Below are 6,507 nucleotides of genomic sequence, written 5' to 3' on the forward strand. Positions count from 1 at the left end.
TTTTTTTTTTTTTTTTTTTTAACACCAGCCAACCGGATAGAACCACAAGACAGGGTCCACAGCCGAGCGCGCTCACGACAGTCCTCGTCCTCCTCCAGCTCTTCGGCCTTTCACAATAAAAGTCACTGTTCCTTCATAGGCTACTTGGGTTGTCAGTTTCGCAAGATGTTTGTACTGTATGCACAGTTGGGTGTGTTTATGATGTTAAAGGATAAGGCTGTGATATTCTGCATTTTTAAAAATATATTCAGCAAATCCCATAAAGAGACCAAAATCCACATTTAATTCCCTGCGTAGCCAGTTAATTTTCGTGAGCCTATTCCTGAAACACATCAGTGAGCCATCCATTGCACTGATTGACGTTTTGTTTTTTTAATGGCATCACTGAGGTTTTACTGTGGAAGTCAGAAAGTACTGACAGATGGACTATCACATTTTTGGTTGCTGTCTTCTCATGGGGTTTGTTTACACTGAGCCAGTTTTATCTTTGAAATAAAAGATATGGGCCATGGTGGGCTAAGACTCTGAGGAAGGGGGCAGGGCTTGGGTTTTTGTTTGTACAACGATCATTCACAACATTAAAACCAGTTACCAGTTTTAATGTTGTGACTGATCGGTGTATGTATATCCACCATTTGGTGGCATGAACCATACACAAGGATTGTTAATTTGACGGTACAAAAATGACTCATTCCTATTATAAATCCCTCATGTGGACTCATGTGCACAAATTAACAAAACCTTTACTCCAAATGCCAGGCTCTTTATGGCCGGAGAATTTTCGAGACTCTACCTTGCATCTAAGCTCTTATCTAGAAGTTTTCCAACCTCACAGAGTAGCCTCCCTTTGCAGTTTCCTTTAGCAGGAAACAGGTCTGCTTTATCCAGAGCTTGCAATTACAACATCCAGTGCATTCATTAGAAGGTGGATGTGCAGGTGATAAGAGAGAAAAAGTGCCATTTTATTTATTTACTATTACTATTATTAGCAGCTTTCATTACTTCTGCAGCTTGTGTGTGAATTTCTGCTCTTTGGAGTTTGCCTCCTCTGTTTATTTTGTAACTTTCATCTAACAGATTTTTTGCATCACTGTTTACAGGCCCCTCCATAGGAAACTACGCTCACCAACCACTTCATAAGGAACACCTGCTTATTCATGCAATTATCCAATCAGCCAATCATCTGGCACCAGGGCAATGCATAAAATCATGCAGGCACAGTCAGGAGCTTCAGTTAATTTTCACATCAAACATCAGAATGGGGAGAAAATGTGATCTCACTGAATTTGACCATGGCATGGTTGTTGGTGACAGACAAACTATGTGAGTATTTCTGGACCTGCTGATCTCCTGGGATTTTCACACACAACAATCTCTAGTGTTTATTCAGAATGGGGCCGACAACAAAAATTCTGCTGTTCCTCAGAAAAAAACAACTTGTTGATGAGAAAGGTCAAAGGAAGAGTGGCCAGACTGGTTGGAGCTGACAGAAAGGCTACGGCAACTCAGATCTTTACGGCTGTGGGGAGCAGTAAAGCATCTCCGAATGCACAACACGTCCAACCCTGAGGCCGATGGACGGGCTGCAACACCAGAACACCAGGTCGGGTTCCACTCCTGTCAGCCAAGAACAGAAATCTGAGGCTGCAGTGGGAAGAGGCTGCATCGAAACTGGACATCTGAAGACGGCAAAAAAACATAGCCTGGTCTGATGAGTCTGGATTTCTGCTGAGGCACCGCAGATGGGTCAGAAATTGGCGTCAACAGCATGAATGCATGGAACCAACTTACCTTCTGTCAACAGTCCAGGCGGCTGCTGCTGGTGTAATGATGTGGGGAAGGTTTTCTTGGGACACTTTGGGCCCCTTAATACCAATCAATCATGGTTTGAATGCCAAGGCCTATCTGAGTATTGTTGCCGACCATGTGAATCCCTTCATGGCCACAATTTATCCATCTTCTAATGGTGACTTCCAGCATGATAATGCACCATGACACAAAGCAAAAGTAATGAGTTCAGTGGACTTCAGTGGCCTCCCGAGTCTCCAGATCTGAATCCAATAGAACACCTCTGGGATGTGGTTGGCAGCATGAATGTGCAGCTGACAAATCTGCAGAAATGATGTGACGCAATCATGTCAACATGGACCAGAATCTCAAAGGAATGTTCCCAACATCGTGTGGAATCCATAACACAAAGAATTGAGAGGAAAGGGAGGCCCTACTCTATATTAGTATCGTGTTCTTAATAAAGTGCCAAAGTAAAGTGAGTGTATAACTGGCCATTGTCCTCTACCCCATCCAGGCTGTCGTTTTGTTCCCCCCTTTCTCCATTGAAGGTTTAAAAGCATTCATTACTCATTAAAATCCTATGTCGATTGAATCAACGATACTGGCAGAATTCAGACATAAATTGATTTTAATTAACTAGTTAATTTAAATGTTGGAATGGCTGCTGCACATTGGCCATCATCATTATGCAAGATTCACAGTATTTATTAAAAGAGATTTTTTTGCTAAACCAGTTGCTACTGTCCTTGGTACACTTTAGGCCCCTTATTGTGTTGCTATATTTATATAAGAACAATTGCTGATGACTAAAAGGTTAACTGTTTATACCATGAAACACACTGCACACAACAAACCAACACCACTGACGTTCAGTTCCAACAGATTCCTGTCGTTTTGCAGCAAGATGACTTGGCCATACCGTATTTGACTGCAGTCTCCAAAGTTGTGTCAGGGCAGGACTGACAGTCAAATTAGCCAACTTTTCACTCATGGGGAAACCACAAATAAGATTCAACAACATGTAAACACAACTGATCCATCCATCCAAAGCTGCTGTAACATGTATCCATCTTAATTATGGTTGACAGCTGCCAAGCGGAACACTCAGATCATGATAACAGGACTGATATTTATTGATCATTGATCATATAGCCTGCCAAAAGATAGACAACAACAAACCAGCCATAAACCTTAACACAGCCAGACAGAGGTGTCTTACCAGTCTTATTCTGTCTTAGTCTTAGCTCTCAGACTCGGTTCCTTCATATGTCCCAACTTGAAAACTAGTGCTGTGCTTCACAGCTTGAGTGTCCAGTTCTGCATTAGAAAAATAAGATGGTGTGCACTGAGCTAAAACTAGCTTACAAGTCAGCTGAAGTTCATTCTCTCCTCTATGCTGCCAGCGAGGGTTTTTGTGGAAAAACACCAGAGGGCTCCAGGGGCTTATGGACCGGTTCAGTTTCACAGAATAAGGTTGGCGCGACTCAAAGCACTAAGACCCAATCCAGCTGCCGACAATGGCAACTCACTAGAAGGGACAAACATGCTGCTCTTCAGTTACAGTAATGTTATGTCTCTGAAACAAAACTTCTGGTTTGTAGTAAAGCATCCTATACCTGTTGTTTACCAAGGGTCTAACAGTTTACAGGGGTCACTGTTCTAGTGGAGCTGTTACTGCTGGAGCATTAACTACTAGCCTAATGCAAACCGAACATTTCCTGTTGCTGCTCCTAAATTAAAAGCATTCCATGCTTTTAATCCAAACCCAGTGTTTTGACTATTGACTATTATTGTGAAGCAGCCATGGGAAATGCAATATTTTTGTCACTGACATTAGCGATGCCATTGTTTGGGGAAATATACTTCTGCGCACGAAGACATGGGTATTTGGGGCGGTTTTGTAGGTGTATCAGTTTTGTAGGTGTATCAGTTTTGATGATGACAGGGAGGACCTGCTGTTAAACTGTAATGATATCAGTTTTTTAAAATAAAATCAGTGTGTCACTCAAAAAAACTGTCATGTCACTGTGATATATCCTTTGGTCAATGTTCTTCATAACCACAGGTATCCTGCATGGGGGTATCTCACTGAAAGAACTGTACGATATATACTAAATAAGATATGGACATAAAGCTGCACACAGATGTCCACAAAGGGTCTGTGTTGACCCATGTCTCGGGCAGATGACGAAATTTACATCACACAGACCCTTGGTAGACATGTTTTCTCCCCCATGGTCTGTCCTAACCCTAGAAGGTACTCCATATTTCGTCACAGCCTCCAGAAAGCAGTCCATGACAGTACTACTGCGATTGCTGTTGGACGCTGACGGCAAAGTATGGGCACTGACTGCACATGCGCCAGACAAGTAAACTGGATGCTCATTTTGTGCCTCATATGTATGTACTGTTTCTTTCCCACCCTTTATCCTATTCTTAATAAGCGGTTGCACACATTTTCATGTAGTTCAGCCAAATAAAACAAACAAATGGTAAATAGACTGCACTTATATAGCGCTTTTCTAGAGTTATCAACTCCTCAAAGTGTTTTACTCTACATCCCACATTCACCCATTCGCACTCACAGTCGTTTATCGCATTCACAAACACACTCCCACATACTGATGGGAGAGCCATCATCTGCAATTTGAGGTTCAGTATCTTGCCCAAGGACACTTTGACATGCAGACTGGAGGAGCCGAGGGATTGAACCACCAACTTTCGGTGGACAACCCTCCTGAGCTTCCTCCTGAGCCAAAGCCGCTTGAAATAGTGCTTCTTCTTGCTGTCATTAGGATGCCATCATGATTTCTAGGGCACATGTTTGGAACGTGTCCGTGTACGCATGCCCTCAATTTAGTATGAAAAGGAGTGTGCCCACGTCCGTGGTCCACGTCTATCCAAGGGCAGGTGGAAACCATGAATTGGCCTTTATGCCTTGCATGGTCAGATCTGTCCATGGCTAAAATAGATCCATTCATGAAACAGTTAAAAGTACTGGCAATAAAACGTCTTCCTGGCAAATATACCTCTTTGGTTTTACCCCACATTAGCAAAACTCAGCAACAAAATGTATTTGGTCTCCCACAGCAGGCGGTGAGCTGAATGAACACAGAGTGGATGGGGGCGGCCAGTACAACAAGTTGAATGCGCTGTTAAAAAGTGTCCCCAGTGGAGCTGCAGCAGTTGAGAAATGGTTCCACACAGAAAAAAAACAAGCGACCCAAAATATGTTGCTTTGTGTGGTGGGCAGACTGTAACCAGGGGTGGCCATAGCCCCCTCTGGGCCACCCCCTAGCTCCACTATTGGAAGCAACAGAGGCCAAGATATCTTGATTGTTATTAACGACTGTACTATGGGTAAAACTGCAAAAACAGCCTACAATTTCCCATAATGCAATGTGACAGAATTCTCTGTCAATTCCTTCCCGCCTGACAACCCCAAACTTTACACCCCATTTTGTAACAAAAGATTTCTGTTAAACATTTTAAGTCTCAAGCCCAGTATAACATAACCCTGAGGACATAATCAGGTGTAGTCTTTACGACTATGGAACTTTACTGGAGGGACACCGTTCCTCGAAAAGATATTCCCTCATTTGGTGTTTTGATGATGGTGGTGGAGAGCGCTGTCTAACACGCTGGCCCAAAATCTCCAATAGGTGTTCAACTGGGTTGAGATCTGGTGACTGTGAAGGCCACAGCACATGATTCACATCATTCTCATACTCATCAAACCACTCAGTGACCCCTCGTACCCTATGGACGGGGGCACTGTCATCCTGGAAGATACCACCAGGATAGAAATGTTTCGTCATAGGATAAAGATGATCACTCAGAACAACTTTGTATTGAGCGTAAGAGAGTCACCGGTTCCCCCCACTGTAGGGGTCAAGCATTCAGACCTGTATCATTCTCTTGGTGTACGCCACACATGCACTCATCCAGTTGTCGAGAATATGGTGAAGGATGACTCATCGGACCATATCACTTATTCCCACATCTCTCTAGACCAGTTCCTGTGGTTTTTGCACCACTGAACTCTAAGATGTGCATTCATCTTTGCAATGAGGGGTTTATGCACTGCAACTCTAATATATTATCCCTCTCCCTGTAATTGCTGACACAGTCTGATCACGTCCTGCTTTGACATTCTCAGCCACCTGAGGAAAAGTTGCTCCTCTCTTTTTCCTCACATATCGCACTAATGCACCAGCATCACAGTCATCAAATGTGCGCTGTCGGCCACAATTTCCGACACTATTTCCCGATGTCTTTCCCATTGATCTAAATGCAGATGTCACTTTATTCACTGTTCCTATTGGTTGAGCCGTCTGCGTGACTGAAGCTCCTGCCATCCTTGCCCAGACAATGAAACTTCTTTCAAAGTCACTTAAATCTTTTCCTCCTGGCATCTTGATGCACAGTCAGAATCGACTGGGCCTGCCCAGCATTTTTAAACATGCCACAGAACATGACTGGATGATAAATGCTTCATTGTACCATAGGGTGCACCTGTGTGAAAGCATCTGCACTGTCTTAAAATTAAATGAATGAATGTTGTAAGTAGGCTAAGTGATAATAAGACAGTGGTGTCAATATTTCAGTAGTATCCGTTCTGGATCTGTCGGGCACGCGCATCGCCCATCGGCATCGAGCGACATGCGCACGCTCGGGTCCTCCCCCTTTTCCCCGCGGTGCATTCCGGGAAAGCAA

This window comes from Xiphias gladius, chromosome 3 (assembly GCF_016859285.1).
Source record: "Xiphias gladius isolate SHS-SW01 ecotype Sanya breed wild chromosome 3, ASM1685928v1, whole genome shotgun sequence".
Classification (NCBI taxonomy): Eukaryota; Metazoa; Chordata; class Actinopteri; order Istiophoriformes; family Xiphiidae; genus Xiphias; species Xiphias gladius.